The sequence below is a fragment of the Caretta caretta genome, chromosome 6, assembly GCF_965140235.1.
Source record: "Caretta caretta isolate rCarCar2 chromosome 6, rCarCar1.hap1, whole genome shotgun sequence".
Taxonomy (NCBI): Eukaryota; Metazoa; Chordata; order Testudines; family Cheloniidae; genus Caretta; species Caretta caretta.
This window is the reverse complement of record NC_134211.1, coordinates 14,924,046-14,943,241: the sequence shown is the minus strand read 5'-3', so window position 1 is coordinate 14,943,241 and position 19,196 is coordinate 14,924,046. Positions and strand designations below refer to the sequence as shown.

Here is a 19,196-nt window from a genome sequence, read left to right as displayed (position 1 = left end):
GATCTATTCTTTCCCAGTAGATAGCAGACAGTCTTCTCAGTGATAGGTCCAGGATCTTGAATGTAATTCCATTTTTGGTGAAGTTGTTTTATCCTTTTGCTTTTAGAGGTCAGCACTGGTGAGTCCTGTTAGTGATGCCATCTAGAAGTGGGGCATGTTTTGTCAAGTTTATGGTTCCTTCACACTTGATTGTGGTGAGCATATACAGTACATCGGTTGTGATGGCATCAGAAGATGGGTTGTTAGGTTTTTCTGCATGCAGATCAGAAGAGGGCACATGTCCCGGTTCTGTTCTGCAGAGTCCTAGTTTGGGGCACATGAAGTATTTGCTCACAGAACAGCAGATGTAGGATGGGTTTGTTGGAGTTTCAGCCCATTTTGTGTAGTTTTCAGTCATAGTTGGGTTCCAGACTTTGCTCCTTTATGATAAGATGTGTTGAAGAGCACTTAACAGTTTTAGGAGTAGTCTAACCAGGGGGCTGTAGTTGTCCAACGCAATTTTTATGGCATAGAAGACTGATACCCAGCCCCATTGACAACCTAGGTCAGGAAGATGACACCAATCCCCAAAAAATGACCCCACCTAACACACACACACACAAACAAACCTCCATATAAATGTAGACACCTCTTCACCACACACACAGCCCAGCAGAAACCAGTATCAGAAACAAAGAGATGAAATATTTGTTTTTACAGAAACCACATGCAGGAGTTGGTAACCACATCCTGCAATTTCGTTATCTCCCAGCCACTACTATTTCACTTATCCTGACCACACAAACAGTGACGTTTTCCCCTATCACCAAGCATGAGCTGTAACACCGTCCCTGACATACCAGAAAACAACCACCAGTGACCTTCCTATTAAAGCCTCACACCTTTAGCTGGCTATATGTGGCTTTGTCCTAACAAGCATTTAACCTCCTTCCTACCTGGAAGGATGCTTATATTTTCCTTTTAAGTATTTCTATTTAATACAATGGCTTATAGCTCTCTAAAGTAAGGATTCTTAATCCTTTTCATTGGTCCTCCCCAGAGCCCCCACCTTCCCCAATCTAACTTCACCTTCAGCATGGAGGAGAGACCTATGGTGCCTATTGGAATCACTGTACAGTGCTCCACCTTGATCTGACTCTAGATACAGGGCTGCACATTGGGAGCTATAGTCTCTACAGGCACCATAGCCATGTATAGAGGTGGCAACTGCAAACCGCTCTAATAAGACACCTAAGTATGGTCCCCAGAATCCTTGGAAGGGCCCAGAATGGCTCTTGGTTGGGCAAAGTTTGGGCATCCCTAAACTATAGGATGTATGGGTCTTACCAGTGTGGTTCAGCCTGTGCTTTTACATGCAGACAGCACTCTTGATTTTCACTGTTGTGGATTTTAAGGACAGATCTCATGACCTGCCCAGACTAGAAAAACTTTGGCAGAATTCATACAAATACTTTTGGGATGAATAAATGTTTCCAAATACTGATCCTGGACCAGTGAAGAGAGGGGAGAAAAATTATCCCTGCATCAAATCATCCTAAATATAGCCTCAAAGTCTCCTATTCCAGCCCTAGAAAGTGGCACTGTTATCTAATGCTTCTAAGGAGTAGAGTTGATGCTACTTGCACTGATAGTCAAACACATCCTTCCACCACAGCATGGGCAGGGATTACTTGCTAGGATCGTCTGGGTATAGCTCACTAACTCAATTTCCTACCATTGCAAGGGTCTTCGATAATGATGCACCTCAGTTCCTGCTGTTCTCTGCCTGTGGCATATAATAGTTTAGTCTCAAGGGCTGTAATACTTTGGTCTAATTCTGGTTATTGGGCTTGGTGATGTTGTGACATTCTCCAGGTACAATCTGGACTGCTCAGCAGTTGTGTTCCCTCAATTCTCTAACCTGGGGAGCCTTTTACACACAGGAGTGAGAGTAACCACTCCTGGCCTACTCACACACAGCTTCTAGCATGTAAATTACTCCCAGCCATACTGTATGAGTGCTGAGCCAGCCACCCATGAATTACGTTGCAGAATGACACCAGCAAATCCCAATCCCAGACATGTCCCAAAATGTTTGTCTTGTACTGCCCAGCTCTTTCCTTCTGGACAATACAAGCTCATAGTAAGTCCATCATTTTATTAATAGAAAATGATATGCACAAATCCTGTTATCTCAAATGAAGTTTCCCAAACACTTCGATCCAAAGACACTGGTTTAAATCAAACAAGTTTATTAACTACAGAAAGATAGATTTTCAGCGATTACAAACAATGAGGCATAAAAGTCAGAATTGGTTACAAAGAAATAAAAGGTAGAACACAAACTAATACTTAACTTATCAAGCTAAGTGAATTCAAGGCAAAGATTTCTCTCAGCACTTGCTTTAGCAGTCTTACTGGCTGAAGTCCTTACAGACAGGATTCCCTCCCCACCTCAGTTCAAAGCTGTTTCTTTGTGCCTCGGGTGTCGTGGTTGATGTAGAGAAAGGAGGAATGTTTTGGGGCCTCTGTCCTCCTTTCTTATAGCTCCCTTTTTCTTTGAAAATCATCTCCAGCTGAGGTTCAGGCAACAGCCAGTCTATTTACATGGGACCCCAGCTGTTCCATTCCCAAGATGTAAACTTCTCATTTACACCCTTCTTCCTGCCAAACAATGGATACTTAATCAGGTGATAGTCCATTTGATTATGCTGACACCTGTTTGAAATACTAGCTAGTCTTATGTCTCTAGGGAACTGGCTAGAAGTTGTTTCTCAGACTTGGAACATGTCTTATACAGCAGAATTTACCAGGACCACAATGATCAGCAGATTATGAGTTTTCAAATGATACCTCACAAAGCATACTTTGTACAAAATATATCAAGGTCTTGTACAAAGGATGAACGTAAGGGTACAAACTGTCACAGATGTTTACTGACTGGTGATAAACAGGAGTTCAGATTAGATGATCTGGTGGTCCTTTCTGACCTAACACTCTCTATGAATAGGTCAGCTGACTTGGGCTCCTGGGGCTCAGGCTGTGGGGCTAAGAATAGCAGTGTAGATGTTTGTGCCCCAGCTGCAGCCTGGCCTCTGAGACCCTTCCTCCTCGCACAGTGCAGGCTCCACCAGACCAAGCCCAAACATCTACACTGCAATTTTATAGCTCCGCAGCCTGAGACCGGGGAGCCCAAGTCAGCTGATTCAGTCCAGCTAAGGTCATGCTGTAGGTCTTTTATTGCAGTGCAGACATACACTCCGACTCTGACTGTAACCCTTCTTCCTCATATACAATATTCCACACCACACAAAGGACCAGTGGTTAGAGCCCTGAACTGGGACACCAGTGACTTGGGTTATAATCCTTACTCTGCCACTGATCTGCTGCGACACCTTGCCCAAATCATTTAACCTCTCTTGGCCTCTGACTCTTTGTGTTTTTTGTCTATTTACACTGTATGCTCTTTGGGATAGGGGATGTCTTGTACTATAAATCTGTTCAAGGCCAATCACAATGGAACCTGTAACAATCATAACAATACGACAGGGGCACATTGAGTTTGGACGTTGCCTTACATAAAAGAAAATATTTCCGGTAAATTAAAGGCGGAATTACAACGCTGAAAGACCCCCGAATCTCCTGAAACTAAGGGATTTCCACTCATCAAATAAGAGGAGAATTCTCTCCCTAAGCGTGGACTCAAAATTCACACACATACAAACTGCAGCCCCTGAACTCAAGACAGAAAACAGTAAGAAACAAACAAACCAGAATACACAAAGCAACAGGAACCAAAGAGGGGATACACAACCCTCGCTCCCACAAAGCAGCAGCAAGAGGTACCCCAAAGCAGATTCCACACATCAACTCTAGGGATCCGGCGAACTCCACTATAAACTGGGAAAATGAATATCTTCAGAGAGAGACCTCACCCTTAAAAGCCCCAACCACAGGAGGCGACTAAGCCCAATGCCCCTCTGTCAAGTCCCGCAACGGGGACCTCTCCTGACATGAAGCCACATGGAAAACACACCCACGAGGCGACAAAGACTTAGCTCCCTCCCAGCCCCACTTCCTGGCCCACCCCTTCCTCCGCTCCACGCCCGGGGGCCACCGCCTCATCCATCCCCCGCGACGGGAGGGGGCAGGGGGCACCTCCTCGCTCCCAGGCCGGGGGGGGGGCGCCCCCTAACCTCCCCTCCCCCGTCGGGAGACACCCCGCCCGCGGCGAGGGCCGAGCCGGGCACCTCCCGCTGCTTCCCGCCCCGCACCTCTCTGCCGCCGCCTCCGCCGCCGCCGCCAGCGGGCCAGGGCCAGGGCCGCGGCCGCCGCCTCCATCCCGGGTCTCCCCGGCCCCCCGATTCTGCCCCCGGCGCCTCTGCCCGCCGGGCCGCCCACTGCGTCAGCTCCGTAAGCCCCGAGTACGCACCCAGCGGTAACCATGGCGACGGCGGGCGCCTGCAGCGCCCCCTGGCGCCAGGCAGCGCGGCCTGGTTCTGAAAGCAGCGGTGGGGAGCGGGCGCTCGGGGGGGCAGCGGGGTGGGGGGTGATGGTTGGGGTTTGGGTGCCCAGATTCCTCTCTTAGCGGGTGTTCAGAGAGGGGCCCTGTGCCCTAGGCCAGGGGTCTGCTGGAGGTGTAGGAAGTGGGGTGTGACAGCTCAGCCCTGACCTTGCTTCCTCCCCCCCCGGCACGATGCGCAGGTCTACACTTAAATCGCTGCAGGGGCTGTGGCTCTGCGCCGCTGTAGCACTTCGGTGAAGACAGGAGAGCGTCTCCCGTCGGCGCAGTTAAGCCACCTCCGCGAGAGGACATCGCTACATTGATGGGAGAAGCCCTCCCATGGACACAGCACTGTCCCCCCTGCAGGTGAAGTTGGTGTAAGTGCATCCCTCAGAGGGGTTGATTTTTCACACCCTTGTGTGACATAGTTACACCATTGTAAGTTTATAGGGTAGACCTGGCCTAAGACCACATCACCATTAGGGTTTCCCCATGAATAACAGATGAGGGGCAGCCACTGGTGGGTGAACCCCCATCAAGGAGTGCACATTCCCTACCAACAGGTCCCCTTGCATCTTCGGGAATTTCTTTATTCAAGAATAATCATTCTGTAACAATAATAGGATTTCTATAATGCTTTATGTTCTCAGAGTACTGCATAAAATTAATTAAATAATCCTCCCACGGTGATAATTGGATACATATTATTCCCTATTTAGGGGGACTGGGAAGACAGCAAAGTGAATTTACTTAGCTAAGGCCATGCATTTAGCCAGTGCTCTAAGGTCAATCTCATTTTAGTTCCTGAAATGTTTGGACACATTTTCCCTCCAGCTTCCACTTTCCAGGCAGAAGCAGAAGTTCTAGATATCTCCAGCAAAAGCCTGTTTGCACCAGCTCTCCAGGCTGAACAGATTCAGATAAACATCCACACCAAACCCGGGTGTGATGCTCTTGCTCCAAAACTACATACTTGACCTAAAGAATCTCCTTTAAATTAACAGCACAGGGGCCTATGAAACACCGATAATTCCATTCTCCTACTTGAGCTGGTAGGATATGATAAATTAAATAACATATTTATTGAATATTGGTTTGCATTTTTACCAGCTCTATAGTTAGTGGAGTAATATAGTCCATCAATTCTACATTATTAATTGAGGTCCTGTTCGTGTTTATGCTAAAACTACTTTAGATTGCTCTGGTAGTGCACAGGTGACTTTCAGAGGGCATAAATTACATCTACACTCATTTTAAGGCCTCTTTACTCTGCTGAAGGAATATAAAGTGGCTTTGGTACAAATAAAAATCAGGCCCTGAATAGAATCATAGAATATCAGGGTTGGAAGGGACCCCAGAAGGCCATCTAGTCCAACCCCCTGCTTGAAGCAGGACCAATTCCCAGTTAAATCATCCCAGCCAGGGCTTTGTCAAGCCTGACCTTAAAAACCTCTAAGGAAGGAGATTCTACCACCTCCCTAGGTAACGCATTCCAGTGTTTCACCACCCTCTTAGTGAAAAAGTTTTTCCTAATATCCAATCTAAACCTCCCCCACTGCAACTTGAGACCATTACTCCTCGTTCTGTCATCTGCTACCATTGAGAACAGTCTAGAGCCATCCTCTTTGGAACCCCCTTTCAGGTAGTTGAAAGCAGCTATCAAATCCCCCCTCATTCTTCTCTTCTGCAGGCTAAACAATCCCAGCTCCCTCAGCCTCTCCTCATAACTCATGTGTTCTAGACCCCTAATCATTTTTGTTGCCCTTCGCTGGACTCTCTCCAATTTATCCACATCCTTCTTGTAGTGCGGGGCCCAAAACTGGACACAGTACTCCAGATGAGGCCTCACCAATGTCGAATAGAGGGGAACGATCACGTCCCTCGATCTGCTCGCTATGCCCCTACTTATACACCCAAAAATGCCATTGGCCTTCTTGGCAACAAGGGCACACTGCTGACTCATATCCAGCTTCTCGTCCACTGTCACCTCTAGGTCCTTTTCCGCAGAACTGCTGCCTAGCCATTCGGTCCCTAGTCTGTAGCGGTGCATTGGATTCTTCCATCCTAAGAGCAGGACCCTGCACTTATCCTTATTGAACCTCATCAGATTTCTTTTGGCCCAATCCTCCAATTTGTCTAGGTCCTTCTGTATCCTATCCCTCCCCTCCAGCGTATCTACCACTCCTCCCAGTTTAGTATCATCCGCAAATTTGCTGAGAGTGCAATCCACACCATCCTCCAGATCATTTATGAAGATATTGAACAAAACCGGCCCCAGGACCGACCCTTGGGGCACTCCACTTGATACCGGCTGCCAACTAGACATGGAGCCATTGATCACTACACGTTGATATATAATCATTTTACCCAGTGTGCAGCCTTACAAGGTCTTCCAGCAGTGCTAACCCTGTTATAAGCAGGGTGGCAAAGATTTGGCAGGCATAAACCCCCAGAAGCTCAAGAATGTAGGAACAAATGGAGGCAAACTTGTGATAAGTTTTTTTTTAAAAATCATTTTTATTAATAAAGTCTACAAGTAGCTGTTCTATTTAGAATTTTTAAAGTCAACCACTTTCATTTCAACACTGGCCCACAAAATGCTTAAGGGGGACAGATCCTACAAATCTGTAGATGTGACTTTACACGTGAGCCACCATCACATGTGATGATGTCTGCTGCAGTTTCCACGGTATGCATCCGATGAAGTGAGCTGTAGCTCACGAAAGCTCATGCTCAAATAAATTGGTTAGTCTCTAAGGTGCCACAAGTACTCCTTTTCTTTTTGCGAATACAGACTAACACGGCTGTTACTCTGAAACATCACATGTGAATAGCCCCATTGAAGTCACAAGCTTTACGCACAGAAGTAGTCTCCTTTGTCCCTGATTGTTGAACTCACTGGAACTACTGCATAGATGTGTTTGTAGGGTCTGGCCCACACAAAGTACAGCAAAAGGCATTGAATGTTACATGTAGTGTAACAAACTAAGTTTTATTTCAGAACACTTAAGAAACTGACACAGCTGATAGATGATGAAAAGTGAATTTAGCTCTTTTGTGGCTCTCTTTGTGCACTCCTCTTTCCCGGACACCTTTGAACCACCCTTAATCTTTTCTTTTACATACAGGTCATCAGCCTCCATTCTTTTGGTTAATTCACGTGAGAGCAGCTGGTGGTGTGGTTGGGGTAATAATTATAGGCCAGAGGCAAAGCAAAAAAAGTGAACTGCTTTAATAAAGGAGATTAATTCAACTGCATGAGCAGGAGAGAGGAAACTTTTTCTGAGTCCCAGAGAACCACTTCAGACCAGTTTAACTGAATCCCACCCCCATCATCTGCAGTAAGAATATTGATTTACAAGCTTCACCACCTTAGAACAAGTGGATAAGAGTTCAGGTCTGGACAGTTATCAGGGCAATGGAATGGTGGTGCATACCCATCAGTAAGTGGTGCAAGTTACAACTCCATCCCCATCATGGCATGTAACAAGGAAGGAAAATAACTAGGAGTTGCAAGTTAAAGCACCTTCCAATACACCCAAAAATTATCGAACATCCTCCTATTAGTTTTTCCTGCTACTCCATTCTCTTGCCCCCTCATCAGGTAAATGACACCAATTGCTGATATGTAATTTACACCACCATTTTAGCAATTTCTGAATATGGTCCCACTTGTCCAAAACCAGGTTCAGATAGGCCACTGGGGTCTTCAAGGTGTCCCAGCAGCACACAGCTGGAGTTAATCAGTGAAGAAACAAAACAAGTTCATATATTTCTTGGGCCAAATCCTGCTGGCCTTACTCACAGAAGCATGCTAATTGAAGTCAATGGTATTCTGGGGCTAGGAACAAGGATCCACATCATCCAGGAAATCTTAAAGAAAAGAAAATCTATCAATGATAAGTTTGAAAGGATGGCGAAAAGGAACTGAAACATTTTAAAAACTCATGATTCATAACAGACTGTGCATTCGTAAGGTTTTGGTGTATTTCTTAGCCGGCATTGCCCAATCTACACCCTGTTATGACTAACTGCTATTATTGGTTGATCAGTGAGGGGAGAACATTCCCACCTAACAATACCCCTTTTATCCTAGCACTCAAACTGCAGGTATCACTGAACATCACAATGAACAATAAAATAAAAATCAGAGAAAGTCCATTGAGAAAACCCTATCAGGAGTTTTCCTAGAGCAAAGAGGGCTGCTTGTCACACAAGCTCTAATGCTCACAATATCTGGGCCTGGTACAGTCTCATGATTTTGCTCTGTAGCAGCTCTTATGTTATGGTGTATGCCTCATCATAAAGCTTAGAGCTTTGCAGCCACATGTCATCACTCTACAAACTCTCGCAGCCAGATTCACCCTCGCACTGCACTAGTACTAATGTCAAGGGGGTGCCAGAGCTCCTAGAGATCTTGCAGCCCTGAACCACAAGGACAGCTAAACAGCTTCTCCCACCCTGGAATACCCTTAATAATATAGGTTCTTTGGGAAAACTGAAAACCAGCTCTGTACCTACCACAGAAGTCCTCTAGGCCATGGTAACTCCCCCACATGGGCCTTATGGCTGCTTTGAGATCTCTTTATGCCGGCACAGGTGGTGAAAAGCGTCTATAAGTCACCACCACCTGACTAGCCATCTAATTCACATGAGCCTTTATGTACTTCCCCATTTACTTCCACTAAGTTGGCACTAGATAGAGGATCTTTTTTGCTCCCTGTGAAAATAGCTTCTGAGTAATAAGAGATCAGGAGAGCAAAACAGGTACCTATCAGCTGGAAGAGAAGGAGTTGCATCTATTAGCCACAAAATACCCCTCTTAAAGCTGCCACTGTTTGGCTTTCCCAATTTTAAAGGGCCAGTAGCAGAAAGGCATACTGGGGGGGAAAAGCCATACTAGTTCCTAATAATTCTTCCTATTCTAAGTCACTAAGGGATAGGGATATCATATATTCACCTTTTAACCAATTTTCTTCTATGAGGAAAAAAGCCCTAAATATTTCAAGCCCATCTTCTATACCTCCATGTAATTGTGTTTGATTGGTCTCAGACTATTCAATTTGGAGGTTTTACCAAGGTAGAGAAATGCTTCATTGACTTTTCCTCAAAAGGTAGAAATGTCAGACAAAATCAGAATCTCTGAAGTGCCGGAAGATACCAGTGCTAAGTCTGTGGCTTCAGTTTCTCTTTAGCTGGAGGAATCCCTTTAGCAGCCCTTGCGTCTAAAGCAAATTATGCTACCATGAGAAAACAAGGTGTCATTGCTCAACACATTCTTTTAGGCTGTTAAATGGTTCTTTCACGTTATGCTAGTGCATATGTGTGCATATCTGCAATTCCTCCTGGTACTAGGATAGCTAAATAACATTATTATGCTATTACCAATCATATAACCACCCCACCCCACCCCCATTTGCCTCCTATGCCTGCTCCTTAAGGTGCTGAATGTTGATACACATTAGCGTGCTGTGCCAGAATAATCCTCTTATTTTATAAAAAGCTTGTATTTTATAGGTAACAGGTAAAATATGCAAGTAGTACACACAGATGGTGATACAAGTTTTAGATGTGGCATTATACTACATAGATAAGAATAAAAGGATTCAGAAAAGTGTTATTGTTTGCAAGAATACACACAGGTACTTTAGTGCAGTATTGTTTTCTGTGAAAAGCAACACAGTTATTTGGTGCAGCATTGTGACACATGCTGTGTGATATCGGGAGTGGGATTGTGAGACACAGGTAGTTTCACAAGTAGTTGGATTTTTGTATGCAGGGAGGTATATAGTTATTTAGTGCAGCATTGTTAGGCCGAGGTGGGATGCAGGTGTTCCTCATTCAGCACATGAAAATGATTGACAATTTCCTAGCTATAGAACAGGGCTCTTTTAACTAGAGTGCTTGTCTTTGTTTCTCATGTGTTACAAGTAGCTCATTGGCTAAATGGAATAATCCTTTTAATGCATTAATGCCAAGGTAATGTTCAGATTTACTATCCAGCACCACCTGCTGGTAAGCCAGTATCAAATCTGATTTGGAGAATTTTATTTTCTTCTATGAATGTTGAAAAACAATTAGAACTGGGTTATTGACTTACTTCTAAACCAAGGAGTGCAATCTCCACGCACATACCGTTTGTGTCAGGTCCAGACACACGGTCATGGTGGCCCATCACTGTGAACAACAGAGGAGATTGTCCCTGCATTTTTTCAGAGCCCTGAGTTGCTGATGCACTATAGTTTTTAGGGAGAGAGGCACTCAGCACCTATTGAAAATCAACAGAAGTTGGGTGTCTCATTCCCCATCTGTGCCTTTGAAGAGCTCCTTCTCAATGCATAAAGACACTAGTGTAACTTTATGGAATTTTTGATTGGCTGGTTCTGTCCCTGGTCCTTTCAATGCTTGTGCTTCTGTTCCTTCAAACAAACCTATCCCTGATATAAAACAGAGGCACATTTGAGCACAGTTCTCCTGAGTCAGCCCTCTGATTAAATCTTGATCAGTCTAAATTTAGCGGTTGAGATTCTGTACTGTGCCATCTGGAAGGTGCAGCCCACGGGGCTTCATGCCCTCAGGATTCTAAGCTGCTCCAGAGGCCTTAACTCCCCCAACATAAATTAGAACAGCCACAGGGGAGCGGCCTGTAGGCTGATCTGTAGTGCCAGGCAGCCCAGAATCTCTGTCATGGCATGCACTAAACAGACATGCCTCCTGCACAGAGATTTGCCAAGGGGGCAGTGTAGAGCTGCTTACATCAGCTCTACCCTGGGTCTGCACCACCAGAATTTTCCTCAGGCTTCTGTGCACAAGGACTAGGGTGGGGAAAAGAGTCTATTCCAGAGTCTCACACCGTTTTTACCTTTATCCTTGGATGCAAACCAGTATTATATTTCAGAGTAGCAGCCATGTTAGTCTGTAGCCGCAAAAAGAAAGGGAGTACTTGTGGCACCTTAGAGGCTAACAAATTTATTTGAGCATAAGCTTTCGTGAGCTACAGCTCACTAGTATTATATTTGCCACCTGTGGCTGACACCATTCAGTGGCATTTCCCTGGGATTTCTAACTGCTATGCTGTGGGTTGTGTTTTCAGAGCTATACAGCTGGGTTGCAATTTAATTTTTTTTAAATAATTTTACTCTTGAACACAAATATTCAGAAGCAGACATTGTTACCCCAGGTTTTCTGCTCTGAACATCTGATCAGAGTGAAGCTCTACACACTCAGAAGGCATGTTCATTACATAAAAGTCCCATAGCTGCGGATTGTTGTCTCTACAGGTCCTTTTGCACATGACAAGTAGAAAGCAATGCAGCACCCTGCTGCTAGATACATTTATCTTGTTAACGTCTCTAGGGCACATTGTTTGGGAACAAAGTCTGGGTGATGGCTCTGGACGCTTCCCCCTTCTTGAGGATCATATTCGCATGCAATTATATATGTCCACACTGTAAACATGCCCAGTGCTGCAATTTCATAGCGTCAAGTATCAGAGGGGTAGCCGTGTTAGTCTGTATCCACAAAAACAACGAGGAGTCCAAATAAATCTGTTAAAGTCTTTAAGGTGCCACCGGACTCCTTGTAATTTCATAGCGGTAGCTTTACAGTGAATACCTGGTTCCAGGCACGAAATTGTTTCCCCAGCGACTATTTGTGCTGCTGACTATTTGTGCTGCTTTGCGTGAAGTACCCTAAACTGTATGAAAGAAATCTTTAAAGCTCCCAGCCTGGGAAGTGTACAGTGGTACACACCCATCCGATCTTTGCATGCCGTGTCCTCCGTTTTCAAAGTTGTTCATGATTTCCAGACTTTTTTGCTGAAGACCAATTTTCCCCATAGGCTGCACATGGTAATTCAGGGCAATGCTTGCTACTAAGAATTCTGTACACACAAACGGATCTCTCAGCTGTTTTTCTAACTTTGTGCCAAACAAATGCAGAAGCCAAGCCTTTGCAGACTTACTATAAATTCAGGCAGCGTTTTCCCCCAAGTGCTAGCCAGCGTCATAGACACTGTAACTTCTCAGCTATTTCTTGCAGGGGAATAACAGTCTCACTTTAATGAGAATGTTGAACACAGTTTTGCTGAGTTCTCTCAGTCCCACTAAGTCCTTTAGCAGAGCAAAGCATATTTTGTCTAACCCTCAGTGAAAGGTGATCTTTCTTGCTTAGAGGAAGTTTGATCTTGTGGCTAAGTGACTGGATTGGGCTTCAGGTGATCTGCATTCAAGCCCTGGTTCTGCAAAAGACTTCTTCTGTGACCTTGGGCAAATCCCTTAACCTCACTGTGCCTCACTTCCCCCTCTGAAAAATGGAGATACTGCTGCCTTCTTTCTGTCTGGTCTATTCAGAGTGTAAGTGCTCCAGGATAGGGACTGGGTGTTACAATGTGTATGTACAGCACCCAGCACTGTGAGCCCGCAATCTCATTTCGAACCCTTAAATGCTAATTGATACAAGTAATTAATTATAATTGACAGGAACGCTGCTCTTTTTCTCTACTCTTGCTCGGATACTATGGTGATCGGGGCCCTACAAGGACCCAGATAGTATAAGTAGTATGTTATCTGCTTCTAAAATCTCATGTAATTGTTTCTTGTGAAAGCAGAACTGTTGCCAACTCTTGCCCTATTTGGTATATTTCTTGGTGCACATCTACACTGGAATAAAAGACCCGCGGCGTGGCCATGGCTGGCCTGGGTTCACGGGGCTCAGGCTGCTGGGGTAAAATTTGCTGTGTAGACATTTGGGCTCCTCGCAGGGTCCCAGAGCTCAGGTTCCATCCGAAGTCTTGAACCTCTACATAGCTGAAGGAACAAAATATGGACACTGTGTAGAATTAAGCACACTGGTTTATTACGCACAGCGCTGGCGGAGTGTAATAAAGAAGAAACAGGGCCCCTTTCATTGAAGGGCTAAAATCTATATGCTGTTTTTGTTACAATCTGATACATAGACTGTGTCAGCTCTTTTTACAGGCCCCAAAATCCAGAGTTTGGTCAAGAAAACAGAGGCCTAGCAAATAGTGAACAATATTAGCTAAGAAGCAGAACAAACAAAGAACAACTTTGCTTTTTGCTAAAATAAGCTTGGTCAGCAAGAAGCTAGGTGGAAATTATAATTGGGGGGAAATTATAATTTATCTCAAAATTGCAAACAGACCAAAGAAATGAAAGGGGCTCTGTTTCTTCCGTAGAAAAGGTGCCCTTCTACACTTCCGGCCTTGAGTTTATGGAAGAGGTTCAAACATGTCAGTATAAGATATAATATCCTCCCTCTCACAGATGTGCACCTCTCCTCCAAGCCATTGCCAGTGCCTGCCTTAGAAACACAAATGAACAACTAAAAGACAATCTTTATTGCTATATACTTTTCATTTGTCCTTTTGCTTTAACTCCTACACGTGTACCTGTTGGACAGTCAGGGGAGCTACTTCATTCCTATGAATTCCAAATCAGAATTCAACATATGTATTTTATACTAACACACTCTATATCTTGTTTAATGAAAAACACCTATGTACTAATTAAGTGTCATATGTAAACTTGAAACCATGGGTGGAGACATTACGTAACTTTTTAACCATTGGCTACTGTGCTTATCTTGTCTTGCTGCTAGATCTATCCAAGGGTTTGGGACTGCCTACCCCATCATTTCCCTCCGCCCATGGAAAATCCATATAATCCATTGTAATCAATTGTTTGGCAGTGTCTTTGAGCCTAATAAGCAAGGTGACACTCCACCTGCGCTGTGTGTAATAAACCCACGTGCTTAATTTTACACGGTGTCCATATTTTGTTCCTTCAGGTGGGGGCTCGTCCGGGATGCAAGCTTGTGAACTGATTGAGGAACTGAGACTGAAATCCAAAAGGAGGTGAGTATGTTTAATTTACCACCTCATTAGGGCAGGGATAGAAGTTTCTCATCCCCTTTCAGACACATCTTGTTCCCACTTTTTAAATTTAAGTGCAAAGGAACCTAAACACATGTAGTATAAGCAGAGGAGTTAATAAGGGTACCAGTTGGGAGGGGAGACATGTGCAAGAGGGTTATGTACTGTTTAAACTAAGGGGTGTGTTATGGAGGACTTGGATAAACCACCAGCAAGCGATTGGCCATGAGTTAAGCCCAGGACTGGCTGGGTATGCGAGTGGTAGGCAGTGCAAACTGATGGTCCCATTTCCTCATTGCACGTAACATTGCAAGCCTTAGGGGAGCACCCCCCAGGCATGTAACGTACATGCCTTCGAGTAGCGCAAGTCTCCAATAAAGCTGGCAATTGTGTGTAACCTAAGACCGTGGTATTCAAAGAGGGGGGAGACATGCATCCCCATCAAAGCTGTCAGTGTGGAGATTTAGACCACAGTATTCAAAAGGGGGGAAACATAAATCCCTATTAAGGCTGACATTTGTGGAGATTGAAACCACAGAAATAAGGGGGAAGACGTACATTCCCAACAAGGTCAGCAGCCAGGGTGAGTAAAAGACCATGGCATCAAAAGGAGAGGCAATAATCAGCTCTCGAGAATATTTGGAGTATAAACATGTCAAAACCCGACAAACAGCAACTAAAAAAAACAAACTATTCTGCTGCTGAACCAGAGGCAGATCTGGTAACTTGGTGGAATAATCAGAAAAGTGACAAAACAGACAAGGCAGTAATAGTGTTATTGGTTATACTCAACCTAAAAGAAAGAGAAATTGCAACTTTAAAATCTGAGAATCAGGCTCTGAAGGATAAGAGCTTGTACTTTAAACCATGTAATTGTCAGGAAATTGGAAAAGATCTCAAAACAAAAGAACTACATTCACCATGCCTGGGACACACGCCCAGAGCAGGAGGGGGAGAGCCCACTCCCTGCATTTGTCAGCCAACAGCACCACTGATTAACTATCTGTGGGAAAACTCACCAGCACAAGACAAATGGGAGGAATCAGAACCCCCTTCATACATTATTTTGTGCAAAAGGCCAAATTTTAGCCCCCACAGAGATAATGAAGGGACACCACAAGGATTAATTGCCCCAGGGGAGCAAGTACAGCATATGGCTCCAATCAAAACGCAGCTAAGAAGGTTCAGAAATGTTAATGCAGAGGGTGAACCAGGAAGGGGACTCAGGACAGAAACCACTAAAATCTACCGTCCCTTCACCCCCAGGAAAAACAGGCACTGTTGTCTGATTTAACCAAACTCTGGATTTTGGGGCCTGTAAAAAGAGCTGACAGTCTATATATCAGGTTGTAACACAAACAGCATATGGATTTTAACCCTTTAATAGCAATTTTACAGCCCCGCAGCCTGAGTCCCATGAACGTGAAGCGGCTGCCCCTGGCCAGCCATAAGTGTTTAATTGCTGTGTAGACGTACCCTTAAAGCCCCAGCCCCAAAAGTCATGTGATTACATGAGACTTTCAGCTTCAGTTTTAAGAGAGTACATTTCTAGCCCTCAGGTTTGCAGAGGAAAGCTTCAAAATGTGAACCCTGAAGCCAATAAGCACCCACAATTTATCGTTTTTTAAAAGGTCATGGTCTTGGAGACCCGACTCATCGTTTTCTTAAAGCTTAGTGTTGGCACTACTGTAACCCTGGGGCTTCATTGAAGCACCTGCCAAACTTACTATTGAAACACCCAGTTTTCTTCCTCTGTTTTATTCCTGTCAACTATTTACTATTTCTTCTTGTCCGTCCCCCTCCTGCCCCCGGCTCCCCACCCACACGTCCCCTTTATACCCTCGGTTCCATCTTCAACACTAAAGTATTGTTAGGAATAACAGTTATAGCCAGAGATGAAGCAGGAAATATAACAACAGCTTTGTGAAAGTGGGATGAATTCAACTCAATGAACAGGAGAACTGCCCTAGCCTCAAAGCTCCAGAAAACCCTTTCAGGCTTATTCAGCAGCAAATCACCCAGGCAAACTCTAGAAAAGATATTAAGTCAAAAGAATTGACATAATCAGAAGAGTCACTGGCTGATCAGGGATCCTGAGGGCAGGGCTCTGTCACCTGCCAGTTTCAGATTGCTCCTTAACGCTTTTTCACAGGTGTCACAGACACGGGAAAAGTTTACAGGTCACCCATGTTTTGCTTGTCTCGGTTCTCGCTTTGGGAAATTTAGATGGTATCTAAGATGGTTCATAGAGCTAGGTGTTCCATTTTTCCATATACAGACACTTTCAGTCTGAATTATTGTTGTCTTAGATGAAGGGAAACAACAAAATAAGAGTGATAAGAAATAAAGTCTCCTTGGGGAGACCACAGTGTGTGTGATTTCTCTGTACCATGCAGCATCAGCTGTGCCAAGCACATTTCCCAGAACTTTAAAGGGGCAATGCACAAACAACGTCACAAGCTACATACACCCCACAAAAGCTGGCTTGTTGAGCTTGCTTTATCGGCCTCTTGCCATCAGCTGAGAGTGACTGAGAGCATCAACAAGAGCCAGTGCCATTGGGAGATTACTTACAGCTAAACGCATTGCCACCCAGTCTTCCTTGGAAGCTGTGAGGGGGCTGCATTAATTTCTGGAGATTTGTTTATAGTGCTAAAAGTGAAATAGTCTCTATAAACAAAAATATTCTCAAATCAAAAATTACTAGATCCTAACTCTAGTAATAGGCACCTTTCCCTCGGCCACTAATAGTTCCAGCAGGGCCATTAATCAGTTTCCCCAGAATGTTAGCATATACGCAGCCCATCAAAACCCCGCCCCCAGAATGTTAACATATATGCAGCACATCCAACCGATAGAAAGAGGGAACGTCATGTTTCTATGTAAAGAATCCGTACGACAGTGACAAATGAGAGGGGTCCTGAGACAGCCAAACGCAGGAGGGGAAGGAGAGAGAAAAGTGACAGAGGGTTTGACAGGCAGACTCTGCTTTAGACGCCTAACCAAGGAGAAGAAAGGGACAAATGGTTGATAAGGGAAATGGGACAGATGGTTGGAACAAACAACTTGCTGACTCTTGGGGACTTAAAACTCTCCAGATTCTGTGAGGAAAAAACAGGCAGCAAAGCAAAAATCCTTAACACTTGTTTCGCTCTCTAAATGTCATGACAGATCATTTCCTAGCACGAAAGGACAAAAAGCAACAAGTGGAAAGACAGTTGGACTTAATACTCCAGCACACCTATAGTTGTCTCTCTGTCCATCATCTTCTCTCCCTCCTTCCCTCTCTCCCTATTCCTCCCACTCCTCTTCTTTTACTCTTTCACCAACACTCTCTTCACCATTTTCTCTCCTGTTTCCCAAAGACACCATGGCAGATACGACCGCCAGAGCCCCCTCTTGGGCTGCCGTGCAGCATTTTCCATTGCACTCCATCAAGTATGCGAGTCACATTTGAGCTGTGTAATATCACGGCTCTGGGACATGAAGCAGCTGAGTAATGTCACAGCTCTGGAATTCAGAGCAGCTGGGTAATATCATGGCTTCGGGATACTGTAAGACTGTACAGTAAGACTGTGATATGATGACTGGAATTCAGAGCGGCTGGGTAATACCATAGCTCTAGGACATATTGTCCTTTGGGGGGTGCATTTACACCTCTCGCTGTTGTTCTCATTACAGTGCCAGGTCTTGTCTGGCTCAGAAGTCTCTGACTTGAAGAACTGCAATTGCATGAAACCAACAGGTCCCTGAAATCTCTGTCACAGAGCAAAGGGGATGAGGGAGAGGGCAGGAGATACTGCAATTTGCTGGGGATGGGACACCTGACAAGAATTTGTCAAGTTCACTGACAGCAATAAACAATCTCTGAAGGAGGGAGCTGAAAAACTTTGCCAGCAGGGAAGGCAGAGTTCACAAAGCAAGATACATATCATCAGTGTAATATTCAAGATCATCTTTGGACTGAGATTTTTTTGAAGCATGGCCTAGTGGACAGAGCCCGGGACTGGGTGTTGGGAAACCTGCATTCTATTCCCAGCTCCACCACTGACCGGCTGCGTGACCTTGAACAACCCACTTTGCCTCTGTTTCCCATCCCATCCTTTGTCTGTCATGTCTATTTAGATTATAATGTATCACCAGTAAGAGAACTCTCCAAACTCAAGAGATCTAGAAAATCTAAGTTCAGGTTTTCAAGGGTCCCTGGAGGCAATGACCCTGTCTCCTTCTTTCAGACCACTTTTAAGATGCCCTTGACATAAGATCCTTGTAGAAGGTTCCCCCAGGACCTTCAGATCTGAAGTCAGCATTGAGTGAATGCTTCACACACACCAGGGAGAATGCTGAATGACAACCACAGAACTGGCCAATTGGCCAGATTTCTCCCCCAGCATGTCACCAAGCAACAGAGAGCATTTACTCTTGTCATCTGAGTGCTCCAGGGATAGCGCTGCATTGCACTCACATACTCCTGCTCCCTCGTGCCCAGGTCTAGGGCTATGTCAGGAGACACTGCTATGAAGAGTTCTCCTTCATCAGGAATACCAGCCAGCAAGGGGCTATGGGGACCATCTCAACAGCTTTACAGGCACTGGTTCCCGGATGCTCAATAAAGGGATAAAGCATCGTGGTGGATATGTGTGAAGTTTTTTCTACTGCAGCTGATTGTGGAAGGTGCCACAGTCAGGCCAGGCCAGGCATCACAGTACGCTCTGTTATATCTGGCAGGTGGCCGGAGAGATTCACTCAGGCCAAGTTGGATGAGCTAGAGCTGGGCAGGGGGACTTGTCGTGTTGTGAGACGGTGTGTATCACGTAATAG

The 19,196-nt window shown here is 44.9% G+C and overlaps 1 protein-coding gene and 1 long non-coding RNA gene across 4 annotated transcripts in view; one reads left to right on the top strand and one right to left on the bottom strand.

The window, feature by feature from the left end:
• Window positions 1-4,346, bottom strand: part of DAGLA (diacylglycerol lipase alpha) — a 101,323-nt gene extending 96,977 nt beyond the window's left edge. Inside the window, exon 1 of one of the 2 annotated variants that reach the window (XM_075129270.1) lies at window positions 4,254-4,346. The gene's annotated coding sequence lies outside the window, so the exon portion shown is untranslated. The remainder of the gene's footprint in view (window positions 1-4,253) is intronic. The other variant, XM_048854182.2, reaches the window with a different exon arrangement.
• Window positions 4,323-18,984, top strand: LOC125638442 (uncharacterized). Of its 2 annotated transcripts, none has more exons than XR_007357228.2 (4): window positions 4,323-4,403; window positions 4,684-4,849; window positions 14,291-14,357; window positions 18,057-18,984. It is a non-coding gene; the product is annotated as an uncharacterized LOC125638442 (long non-coding RNA). The 2 variants fall into 2 exon arrangements; XR_007357229.2 differs by having other exon boundaries at window positions 4,684-4,860.
• The last annotated feature ends 212 nt before the right edge of the window (window positions 18,985-19,196 follow it).